Genomic DNA, 13,833 nt, shown 5'->3' with positions numbered 1-13,833 from the left:
CTCTCTAATTAACACCACTGCTGTGAGACGAACACACAAACACACATGTTCTCAAATCCGTGCGAGTGTTTGCATCTGCATGTACAGTACCTTCATGTTTAGAAGATGCAAAGACAGTAACACTGATAGGCATGCAAACCTGCACTCACTCACTCACAAAACACACACACACACACACACACACACACACACACACACACACACACTCACACACTCACACACTCACACACTCACACACAGGTAGTAGAGGTGTGAATCAATTTAATTTACATTTATTTATTTAGCTAATGATTTTATCCAAAGTGGTTTATACATGAGGTCTGACATTCAAGCTACGATGCACAAAGTGGACCTTAGATTGCCAATACCTTTACCATACGAGATAACATCTCACTGGTTAAAGGAACCGTATGTAGGATTTTGGCCAACACAGGTACTGCAAACACTTTCAAAATACTGTAGAGCGGTGTATACAAACTACAGTAGAGCAGAGCTGGCAACCTGGATGCCGAAAAACTACTGACTTTGTGATTAGTAGATAGGTGGAGGGTGGTGCATCAGGCCAAAACACAACATGTAAACATTAACATCAGTTGAGGGCTGCCACTTCACTTTTTTAAATGACAATATCCTGGCCAGACAACTGTTGTCAGTGATACAAGTATTTGAAATGTGCATGATTTCCTAATATCTAGTGACATACTGTATCAGGGCCATTCTATGATCAATTGAGATACATCTCTTACATACAGTTCTTTTCATTCACAATGCCATATAATCACAGTATTTTTTTTCAAGTGTGTCCAAAGAGGATGCAGGGCTATGGCTTTCCCCAGGGCACGGGTTTCTTCCTTGCAATCCATCTTTGTCTGCTCTGTACATACTAGCCCACCCAGTGTCACCAGTTACAGCATTTTACCGTCTCTCTCTGTCTTTCTCTATCATATATCAAAGTTATGTAAACATCAAGGCTTTCCAAAATCATACCACAAGCGTTGAGCAATCTCTACCGCAATACCTCCCCTTCTCCCCGTCTCGACGGATGTGCAGACATAAAACGGTTCCCGTAAGCATGGAAGGGTTTCCCATGAGTGTGGAAGGTTGCCTATGACATGAGGTGAACTTCTGTATCACCAGTCTGACTCACACAAACTTTACTTCTTTTCATTCAGGCTCACTCACCCATACCTGCTTCCCTCGAACCACACACGCATACCAGAGAGCGAATTAATCTTGCTCCTTAATTAGCCTTTTTATCTGTAGCTCCCTTAGCCCATTTGCGATTCATCATGTGACAGCTTGTACACATGCCGACATTTTTTCGTGGGGATAGTTGCTCCCTGAGTCTTCTAATGAATGTACTGAAAAGATTTACAGTTAAGAGACATGGGCGAGGCCCATTTTGCCTTTGAGGAGCCCGTCTACCTGCAGCCTGTAAAACCATAATAATAATGATAAATGACTGGCTGTTCAACTCGTTTCAAACTCAATACTCTTCTCGACGTGATTCAGATCCTCCTTTCCCCGGGGATTACAGCCCGTCGGGGTCTGGTCTCGGCTTTTTCGTCTGCTGAGTCACTCCGTCTCTCCAGCTGTTCACCTTGAGGATGTCTCACCGAGCCAGCGCTAACGTTTCCTAGCCTCGGGATCCTCCCCCCCGCGCAGCGCGCGCCCCTCCCATGCCAAGTCTCGGCACCAGCCTGGCGCTCTGTGTAAACACCAGATGGGTACCGACAGGCTGACTGAGGCATTCCTCGCTGCTACCAATCCGACGTCTCGTGAGTGGGCAGTGGGTGGGAATCTGCTTTCTCTGCAAAATAATAGGAAGGGCAATCCCCACAAAAACCACCAGTTCTTACCATGGACCCTCCTCGTGCATGCATAACCTTGGCTTTGATGCGCTTTGAGTGAGTCACTGTCGTGCCTTTGGGTTCGGTTGAAACCAACCCCCCTGGGTGCCCGGGCACATCTGTGACTCTGCCAACTTCGCCACAGTGTCTCCTGACTCGCAACCATCACATGCCTGCTGCTACCACCACACATCTGGCCCTGTGGTACCAATTAGGCTCAGCCGTCTTCCTGACTCCTTGCCCTTGAAAAGCGCTGCCGACCAAGGGGCCCGCTGGGCGGGTCAGGAAGACCGAGAGAGACACAGTCAGAGGAAAAGTCACAGACTCAAGACTCAAGCAGTCGCAGATGGCAGCCAAAGACACATCAGACATACATCCAACTGATCAAGGACCTGTGGGTCTTTTTAAACAGCAGGATACTGGTGTTTATGTGTGTGTGTGTGTGTGTGAGAGTGTGTGTGTAGGGTGGAAAGGAGTCCGCTGTGGCAAGAAGAAGAAGAGGAGGAGGAGGAAGAGGAAAGATGCGCTGGCAGGAGTGTGTCTTTGTTCGATTTGGAAGCACATTCAGCAGAAAAAAAGGGGGGGGGGGGGGGGTAATGAAAAGAAGACTCTGCCTGGATCCGGGGTAGTCATGGCCAATGGAGTTGTTTTTGCATTTTCTACTTTCACATTCCTCGACTAATCTGGTCCTTAGGGTCCCTGGGAACCAACGCCTGGAAGAAAATGGCGTGTTCACACACACACACACACACACACACACACACACACACACACACACACACACACACACACACACACACACACACGCACACACACACACACACACACACACACACACACACACACACACACACAGACAAACACAGACAGACACAGACAGAGCCCTTCTTGCTAACATGATCTTGATGGATTCTAATAATGAACCGCAATGAATTAAAATCACACCAGAAAGAAGTCATGATTCTTCAGCAATCAAGAAAGCAGACGCATAACAACAATGTTCCCACCATGAACTTCAACGAGAAGATGGCCATGTCCGATCCAGTCTAACGCAGCCAATTGCAGACCAGTCATGCACCCCCTCCTGGGCTTTCTTCTCCTTGACCATAACAAATCTTGAGGGTGGACTGGAAGAGAATTGTGTGTGTGTGTGTACTGTATCAATGGATGAATGTGTATTGGCCATTATCTATACGAGCGTGAGAATGAATATGAAACAAGAGCTTGGGAGCCAGGGTCAGTAGTTGACCAAACTGTCAAAGGCACTGTAAAGAAAAAAGAGCCTACTTGTGAGACCTGCTTGCATTCTCAGCTGTGTGGACACACACAAACACAAACACACATTCACACACACACTCCCACACACACACACACACACACACACACACACACACACACACACACACACACACACACACACACACACACACACACACACACACACACACACACACACACACACACACACACACACACACACACACACACACACACACATATTTACACGCACACATTTATTGTTTTGGAGCGGGGTTCATAATCCCCTAGGTGGCGAGTGATTCCCATCGCCTGCATCCTGTTAGCATAGCTTCAGCTCTTAAGCTCCTCTCGCCTCTCTCTGTGCCCGTTTGTCACCAGGGCTCATATCAGCAAGGAAGCCCAAACAAAAAACCGGGCCACCCCTCTGAACAGAACCAAACACAAAAGGTCTGTGATCTGTCCCTAACATATACATAATTACTCACCAGCAATCACACATACCATCAATCATGGCTCAAAGAAAAACATACTGAGCTAAACCACGCATGACAGCCTTGATCCCGTTTCACATATAAACACACATGTCATACCAGGATGCGTCCTAGATTTTCTCTTTTTTTTTGAGGGGGGGGGGGGGGGACGTAAGTTATAGGTCACTTATTCCTCTTAGACATAACTTCCTCCAGCATGGCTTTACGAAGGCCGCCACCCAAACACTCGCACTGGCCCTTTGAAGAGGCACAGCTCTGTAAATCCACCCGCGTGGCGAGAGAGGCCTTTCCAATAACACCAGGGTTTCAGGTGGACGGTTAACGATTTCCTTCCGGTTGCGAACCCGATTGCGCAGCAGAAGGAAAAACAAACGGTGTGGATGCTGTCCCGAGTTGCAGTCCTCTCGTCCGTCTGGTGGTTCCCCGTCTCTTAGCCTTCCATGCTCAACTCACTGGCTTTCATCTCTTGTCTAGCTTAGACAGCATCTCCTCCACTCTACTGCGCTTTCCTTTCCTCTACCTAGACTTTGCTCAGTGTGGTAATAATATTCGGCAATACATGACTATCGGTACAATCTACCTGTATAAAAACAATGTAGACATAATAGTTTACATCTGTCACTCTTCATCTTTGTCTTCATCCTTATTTACATGTCTTCATCTACATAACACACTATCCTAGTAAACTTCTGAAGTACATACAGATTACTTGAACTTCAGTGGGATCCACTATCCACTCAGCTGTAAGATTGAGGGGGGAGTGGGTCACGGAGCATGTGACATGCACCCAAACCGTACTAAGGTCTTTGATGAGATACAGTAGGCATTACATTGTGATGGCCGTTTCACTCACGCTTTCTCTGACTCCCGCAGCTGCGTGAAATGTATTACAACTTAACTTGTCACAGCCCAGTTGCGTGGGTCCAATGATGAAGGGACTCCAACCGTGCCTATGATAACTGGGGGCTCAACTGTCCAGCCTGAGACACCTGACTTGGCTGCAGAAACCTCACCTGGTCCTCGTATACTAGAGCACCTGGATCGCTCGAGTGGCTTCCGTTTGTAAGTGCCGGAGGGGTTAACCCAGAGAGTGGGCTTCTCGTCCTTCGAACAGTGGCCCTGTCCTGTGGCGTGAGGGAGATGGGTCTGACAGCTGTGGGGCTGCTAGTGGGGCTGCTAGCGCCACTGCTCTGCTCCACCCACAGAGCGGAGGCTCATCACCGGGCGGAGAAAAGTGAATATGCAAATCATATCAGGCCAACAGGACGGAGCGCCGTGCCAGTCAGAATATTCTGGTTGCTATGGCCAAAAGAATAACAGTGAAGTAGCTAAATGAGGAGAAGACGACGAAGCAGGAGAAAGGGGTGGTGGGGGGGTGTAGTTGAAATAAATCTTTCTAATGCTGTAATGCTTTAAGCAGCACCACAGGCCGCCAAAGAGATACAGCAACCGGAGAAGAGGCAGAAAGCAAAACAACAGCGGACTAATGCAAAAAACATTCGGCTAGGCCCCAGACCGAAGCACAATAACCAACTGTGCAAACAAGTTGGCTTCCCAGGCCCCCTTTCCCTTTTCTGTCGTTCCAACATAGCCCGGTCCATGAAGTCATGCTCAACTCAATAATGAGGAATAAAGCGCTGCTTTTATCTCTGAATCTGGGATTGAATAATACAGGACTCAGGCTAAATTAACGTTTTCAACAACTCCCCTCTCCCCCCGTCCCACACAGTTGTGTCCCATTGAATACAGTGCCCGCAACCTGCTGATAAAATCAGCCTTAATCCTGGCAATGAAGTCCTATTGAGACACGTTTATTGTTTATGCAAGCATTTAGAGCATAAGGCATTGAGAGATACGTTAAAACTGATATGATTTGCACTTCCCAGTAGGTCAAGGGACCTTCAACCTGAATGAATCCTCCTCATTCCCACAATACTCGGCTTTCTTTGTTGCATGTAGAGCAAAAGCCAATGCGCAAGAGGGAGTGAGAGAGGAGAGAATGGAGAGAGAGAGCGAAGCGGGAGGGAGAGGGGGGGGGGGAGAAAAAGAGAACACAAACCAGAGGAGCTGAGCTGCAATCTGCTTCCCATCAGCCTCAGTGCCTCACTCCTACCCATTCAGGTTCGTATTAAAGAGAGGGGTGGGGGTGGGGGTGGGGGGGGGGGAGAAAAAAGGAAATCTTTGGAACAGTCAAGACTTCCTCTCCAATTGCACAGCCGTCAACAACATCTGCATCTGTGGCAGACCTGGCCAGGACAGATGTGCAGAACAAACCAATACGAGAAGAGAAGGGAGGGGAGGTCAGAAAGTCACCATACAAACTGTTTGAACTCTTCATTTGATTATGTGACACCCTCCTCTCCTCTGACACCAAATGACCAACAACCCCCGCCCCACCCACTCCCGCCTCCACCCCTGATGCCTCACAAAAACGGGAGAGACCTCTGTCCCAGTCCCTGCACACCCAAATCCTGCCCTTTTATATTTCGGACAATACAAGCAGCACCACTGACCGATAAGTCTCAACGGGGGTCTCATGGCCCCTTCAGCTGAGCCCGTATTAATCAGCAGGCGGATGTCCCTGGCGAGGAGGACGGCATATCCGTCCGTCCACTGCAATCTGTGTCCCGCGCCTAGAGATGGACCTCCAGGTCAAATCTGGGTCTTATGTGGCCACATTTCCACTAGCAAACACACACACACACACACACACACACACACACACACACACACACACACACACACACACACACACACACACACACACACACACACACACACACACACACTACGGCTGGGCAATACGACTGATGTTGCAAGTGTATTTCACAATATATAATATCTGCCTTTGATAATATTATATATTCCTCTGAATGACTTAATGAATTCTCTCTTTCAGCCTCTGATGTTTTAAATTATACCAGTATGACGCAGTAAGCTACAAATCAGTCCAGTCCCTGCATATTGTATCTATATTAAAACAATGTTGCTTATTCACAAGGGATTTGCATTGAAACGTTTTTATATTTGCATGGAAAAGTGATTTATCACAATAAAATTTAACAAAGAAGAGTTTAGTTCCAAAACTTGAACTGTTTATGTCAGGTAATACCAATAAAATTGCAGTTCTGTTGTTTTCACAGAGTGAAGATAAATCAAAGTAGCAATAACCCAAATTTAAAAAAAAAATGATTTATGAAAATTCACTAACATAGAGGATATAACGTTTTGGAAGTAAACTCTTATTCCAATGAATAATATATTCATATTTTGGATCAAGAGTCTTAATTAGTTTTTGGAATCCAGATTGTTTTAGTAAGCCTACTGGGTCCAAGTCTATGGTAATATAATTAGTTATTGCAGCCGTGATTTCCTTATATTTGGGACGTGTTTGTCAGGTTATGGCTTTGGAGAACACTGCACTCACAGTCATCTGCATTTGGGAATGATTGTTTCAGTATTATGTTTGGTGAACATTCAGATGTTTTAGCCTACTTCCTTTTCTAGTGAGTGGTATATCAAATGATGAAGTAGGTTGGTTGAAGGTTACTGCTACTTTTTGTGGCTATTTTTATTGCCAAACTTTCTTTTGATATCCATCCGGCGAAATCCAAGCAACTGCCAGATGCTCCCTTGCTATTTCGTTTTGCACTATTTTCAAAAACAAATGTGGGCGCTTAAAAAAAGCTAGATGAATTAAATGTTAAATACTCAATGTTTGCCATATAAAACATGACTGTATCTCACATAGAGCAAACAGAGATATATTGAGTATATTCGGTACATTGCCCACCCCTTATGTCCCCCCGACACACACCACCACACCACCACACACACACCATCACCACACACACACACAGGGCTTCCCCTAAGCTCCTAATTTCGCCAGTGCCAGCCAAGCCATCCACGCTGTGGCCTTCGGCATGCCTGCACAGCCTCTGCCATCTGATGTGATGTGCTGCTGTGTTGCTGGAAGTCGCCCAGCTCTCCAGATGACTCCAAAGCAAAGTTGTTAATGAAGCGGGTGGTTAATGAAGTCATTACCCTGTAAATACTTGACACCTGGGCAAGATCTGGTAGCCCGCCACCACATCAGAGCCATTGTGGCCGAACCCAACCCTTCCTTCTCTTGCCACAGCCGGGGATCAAACAGGCCCAGATCCGCTTCTTTCTTCTTCTTCTTCTTCTCCTCCTCCTCCATCTTTACGGCTGAAACTCTAAACGCCTTCAAGATCCACACAACCAGCCAATCAGATGTGGGCAGCCATCCAGTGGCCAGAAAAACAGCTGTGACTTAACGGTGAAAATGTAAGGACAGGCCCGAGAGTTGAGAGAGTGCCGTCAAGTGTACAGAAAGAAAGAAACAAACAAAAAATGAAAAATAAAAAAATAAAACATGCCTTGCCTCCCGACTGTATGTTTCATCCATCAAGCGCTCTTTTATTGTTTGAACTCTGGGAGCGCCTGGAGGTTGATCGCTTCCATCATGCTTTTAATTACGCTGGAGGGAGTTTATTTTCTATCCCCCCATTTAATGTGCTTGGGGGGGGGGGACTGTAATCATTCTCAAGAGTAAGGCCATGTGTATAGCATCACTGTGACCTGCTGAAGGTACACAGGAACACCATAGGACGCAGCAGAACACGGCATTGTTTTCCATCCGCTGCACCTGCAGGACCCAGAGCCCTCTATACCTTCATTATGATGCAAAAGACTTGGCAGTCATAAGCAACTCACACACAAACACACGCACGCACGCACGCACGCAGGCACGCACGCACGCACGCACGCACGCACGCACGCACGCACGCACGCACGCACGCACGCACGCACGCACACACACACACACACACGAGTGTAAACACAAACATGCATGTCCCTGTCCTGGCCTTCACAGTGATCCGAGTCCTGACACCACTCAGCTAGAACAGATGCTTCTCATGCACCCAGGAGAAAGTTACAGACATGAGAGTGTCTTCTTTAACTGGGAACGTTAGGATTCAAGTAGCTAACAAGCTTAATATTCTTTAAGCACCCTAACAAACACAACTCTATTGTATACACCCCCCCCCCCACACACACACACACACACACACACACACACACACACACACACACACACACATCACCACCATCCACAAGCCTGTCTTTATTTTGCTTCCAAAAAGTCATAGTCTCTTTCGCCAAATTTCTTTCTGATTTCTGTCAAACAATTACACCCGCCTATCGATTTTCATTACGAAGGGGAGGAGAGCAGGAGGAGAAGAAAAAGATGCTTTCCATCTTCCCTCGCCACACGACAGCAGTCTGCCACACGCTAAACGTCACCTTCAAACCACCCCATCTCTCCAGTCCAGTTCAACAACGTGTCTAAACACCAGTCGAGTCTCTCGACTTCGATTAGACAGAATAGCGAAACACAAGGTGGACTTTCTCCTCCATCCACTCGCTTGGCACCTCGGCGTAATCAGCCAGAGAAGTAGGAGAAGAGGAACGTCAGAGATTCCGATTCAGGGAGACGGGAGGGCGAGGAAGAGAGGACAGGAATGATGGAGTGAGGAGAGAGTGAGGAGTCGAGAGCAAACACTGTCAGAGAGGAGGAGAGAAAGACAAACCCTGTCTTCTTCCACCTCTCCTCCGCAGCGCTCTTGTTTGGAGTGGGCCTATATTTGGCCCTTCCAGGTTGTCTTCATGGCTCCCATTACTGCACAGCCAAGAGCCAGCTGGCCATGTGGCGCTGGAGCCAACACACACACACACACACACACACATCTGGTCCACCTTACCCACATGCCTAAAGACACACACACACACACACACACACGCACGCACACACACACGTAAACTCTGCCTAGAGTGCACTCACACCTCACACTAACCTAGGGCAGAACCCCCCACAGAGGCATGCAAATAGTCAAATATGCATTAACCCATTCAGTCCCTGATGAATAGACGGCTGCAATTCACAGGCCAACAGGTACAGTACCTATACAGACGCTATTGCAGACCCATGGACACCTACTCACAGAGGGCCACACTACAGCACAAAACAATTGAAGCCAGATGTGTTCCTGCAAACACACTCGTATACACACACACACACACACACACACACACACACACACACACACACACACACACACACACACACAACAGAGCCACAGAAACACTAGCAATCACAACCAAATAAATCCCAAAATACTCAAAACCCCCCCAAAAAAGTTATTGGACATGTACTGTTCCCAGGCCTGCCCTGTACAGTGTGTCTGCTTGTGATCAGAAGCTGACGGGGCACATTTGTCTGCCAGTTGGTGAGTGACTGTATAATTGTATATGACTCTGTGTGTGTGTGTGTGTGTATCAGTGCGTGAGTGAGTGTGTGTGTGTGTGTATGTCCAGGTGTGTGCATTAGTGCATGAGTGAGGGTATGTGGTAAGTGTGTGTGTGTGTGTGTGTGTGTGTGTGTGTGTGTGTCCAAGTGTGTGCATTAGTGCATGAGTGAGGGTGAGGGTGTGTGTGTGTGTGTGTGTGTGTGTGTGTGTGTGTGTCTGTGTGTCTGTGTGTGTGTGAGTGCATTAGTGCATGAGTGTGTGAGTGTGTGTGTGTGAGTGCATTAGAGCATGAGTGTGTGTGTGTGTGTGTGTGTGTGTGTGTGTGAGAGAGAGAAAGCGTCTCTGTGAGTGTAACTGAACCCCTGCTGGTGTGTGGACGCGTGTCCCTGACCCCTGCCCATGCAGAGCCCCTTATCTTCATCCCTTAATTCCACAGGAGACTGTGCAGGACGTACAGTAAGCTACTCGCCGCTTTGAAATGGGATCCTCGCAGTCCAGTCCACTCGTCGCCTGTTCCTCCTGGCCCTTGGTTCTGCCCGCTGCCCACCCCAACCCCTGCTCCGGACCTAACTCGGCCCCTCAGAACTAGAAGCTTCATTAAGCCTCAGGAGATTCGGATCGGGTCAGAGGTTAAGTCCGATGAGGATTCCGATCACTCAGATCACAGGCGTCTCAATCCAGACGCATTTTAAAAGCTTAGCAAGGCATTTAACCCCTTGCAGCAAAGCGGTCATCTGGTTTGAATAGAGGACTCGGGAAAGCCAAAGGAACATGTGTTGTATATCTCTGGTTATCTCCCTCTCTGTGTGTAAATACACACTCTCAAAACACACATACACACCAATACACCTATGCATGCACAATCACATCCAGATACACACACACACACACACACACACACACACTTCCCTGGACAAAGAGGTGCAAGGAAGTGATGTCATTTGAATTTGATGCACAGCACACTGCCAGTGACATATGCGCCTGCCTAGTGTAACCAGCTCCTGATGTTTGGCGCTTATTACTGTCTTGTCCAAATAGAACTATACCAACACAACAACAAAGAAAGCACAATGCAGATTAAAAGCAGAAAAGCAGAGCTTAGCAGCCTCTTCCTGTTGCAGTCTCTCTCTCCCTTGTGTGTGTGTGTGTGTGTGTGTGTGTGTGTCTGAGCGTGTGTTCAAAGGCATGGCCAGCGAGCGTAAACACAAACATGCACACATAATAGAACAACTTAACATTTATTTTGGTTCATGTCGGAAGTCCTGGATCAGAGAAAAATGCCCTGCCCTGGCCTTGAGAGTGAACCAAGTCCGGACACCACCAAGCTAGAACAGATGCTTCTCATGCAGCCAAGAAAAAGCTACAGACATGAGAGTGTGCGAACCAGGACATTGTCTTCTTTAACTGGGAATGTTAGGATTCAAGTAGCTGACAAGCTTAATATTCTTTAAGCACCCTAACAAACACGACCCTGTTGTATAACAGAATTCAGACGGCAAGCTAGCCATATCCCACTGAGCTGTGACTGAAATGTTCCCTCTCTTTACTGAAGGTGTGGATAGGGCTGAGGGCTTAGTCTGAGCCTGAGTTGGAGGAGACCTGGGACGGCACTGAGTTTGAGGCTGGAGCGCTGCGAGGTTAGAGACGGTGGGATCTCGAGCTGGATGGAGTCTCAGCGAAACTTGTAGCGCCTACCGGGGCCAACAGCTTGAGTAGTGGTCTCGGCGATCACACCATCCGTCTCAATAAGCAGCTTTTTCCGTCCAGCTGGACGTATTCGAAAGAGCAGTGGAATGGGTTGAGCGCAAGGAGACAGGAGAGAAGAGGGCAAGTGTATGGCTGCAAGTGAAATATCAACACTGACATGGGGAGAGGGAGAGAGAGAGAGAGAGAGAGAGAGAGAGAGAGAAAGAAAGACAGACAGAGAGAGAGAGAGACACAGACAGTGAAAAGAAATATGGAGCAAGACAACTACGGAAGGGAAGCACGGGACGGAGAGGGGATTTGTGTTCGGCGTTTAGGGTCTCTTTGCGAGGTGCACCGTAGCATGGCGGCGGCGTGATTTAGTACGGGGGCGGCGTGGCTCGGTGTTGCAGCCACCTGGAGGAGGCCCTGCGGTCAGACGCACTTGGACTCTCCGTGTAAATCAGGCGGCAGCTAGCGGGAAGAGGAACAGACACGGCAGCAGCGGCAGCAGCAGCATGGGCCCACGGCAGCTTCCAGTGATGTGAGAACAGGGTCTGCTCAAGCTTCAGCAACAATCTGAGACGAAGGAAAAACTGTGCCTGCGTGTGTTTGTGTGCCTGTGTGTGTGTGTGTGTGCGTGTCTGTCTGTGTCTCTATCTGTAACTGTGTGTGTGTGTCTGTCTGTGTCTCTATCTGTAACTGCGTGTGTGTGTGTGTGTGTGTGTGTGTGTGTGTGTGTGTGTGTCTCTATCTGTAACTGCGTGTGTGTGTATGTGTGTGTGTGTGTGTCTTTCTGTGTCTTTATCTCTGACTGTGTGTGTGTGTGTGTGTGTGTGTGTGTGTGTGTCTATATTGTGTCTATATGTAAAAGTGCATCTTTGTCTGTATAGGCCCCTGCCTCCAACCTCCTTCCCCCAATGTCGCACTGGGCCCACAGCTGCAGGCAAAGGGCAGATTAAAAGATGTAAGCGGAGACAACGGGTGAAATACGAGGGCCCATTCACAGAGACATGCTTCGCCTTTGACGGAGTGTCAGAGGTCCTCCCGCGTCTGCTCCTCTGCTCATCCATCTCGACGCCTCTCGTCTCGGTGGCCACGCGCTGACCCACAGCACCGTGATGGACTGATTGGGGGCGGACGAGAGGAAACGTGAGATAAGAGTGTCCGCAGGGGGGCTCTCGCCGTCGCCGTAAGATGCGGTCGCAGGTCACCCATCTCTCCACTCATTCCCATGCATGTGGGGAGTAGGGAATCAGTTTGAGGTTCGAAATGAACTTTCTGGCCTACTGGCCAAAGTGGCTGGTAGATGAAATATATATATATATGTAAGGGATAATGTATAGAACGCCGGTCATTATCGGAAAATAATTCCCGACAGGATGAACTTAACCCCGACACGCAGCAGAGGGGTTTTGCTTCGTCCTGAAGGGAATTATTTTCCGATAATGACCAGCGTTCTATACATTATCGCGCTTATTATACGGCTACTTGCCAAAACGAGAAAAGAAACTCATCTCAAGGCGTCTTTAGCAATGACTTGGCTACCGTTTCGTGGCTTCCGCAACAACTTGCGGAGTGAACCCGTTGCCATTGGCAGCGGTCATTATACCTTCGGAGCGGCCATTATGCAAAAATAACTGACCGTAGAACGTTGGGGAGGTCCATTCAAAGTGAATGGGAGCACCCTCAACATTCTAGAGAGCCGTATAATATATATATATATATATATATATATATATATATATATATATATATACATATAAATTAATGCTTTTCATGACTATTTAGAAAATAGGCTATGATCTTTACTAGCCTATCATAACTTATTCAAACGCTGCTGACAGTTCTGTGGGCACCGGCCTTAAATATAATGACAATGGCAATCACGTCCTACAAAGAGAAGAGTTTTGGTCAGAACTGCTGAAATGACAGAAAAAACCCTTCTGATAGTCAGTTTGGCTGATTGTGTTTGTCCCTTCAGACATTATCATGACATTGGGAGGACAACGTGGGGCATGTGTTTCCCATTTACATGGTCAGCTGCTGAGAGAGTCCCTTGGCCTGCGGAGGGTGCATGCATCACATTCACAGCTCAGCTCAGCTCTCCAGAGGGGTCAATGGGTTGGGAAAAAAAACAGTTGACCTTTGACAGACTCATTACTGGGAGCCCACGCCTCGGGCCTCGTCTCGGAGCTGCATGCTTGGGAGTCCTTC

At 47.9% G+C, this 13,833-nt stretch overlaps 1 protein-coding gene across 1 annotated transcript in view; it reads right to left on the bottom strand.

The window, feature by feature from the left end:
* Nucleotides 1-13,833, bottom strand: part of banp (BTG3 associated nuclear protein) — a 50,985-nt gene that overhangs the window by 7,544 nt on the left and 29,608 nt on the right. The gene's annotated exons all lie outside the window — the stretch shown is intronic.

This window comes from Sardina pilchardus, chromosome 10 (assembly GCF_963854185.1).
Source record: "Sardina pilchardus chromosome 10, fSarPil1.1, whole genome shotgun sequence".
Classification (NCBI taxonomy): Eukaryota; Metazoa; Chordata; class Actinopteri; order Clupeiformes; family Clupeidae; genus Sardina; species Sardina pilchardus.
This window is presented reverse-complemented; position numbering and strand designations above follow the sequence as displayed.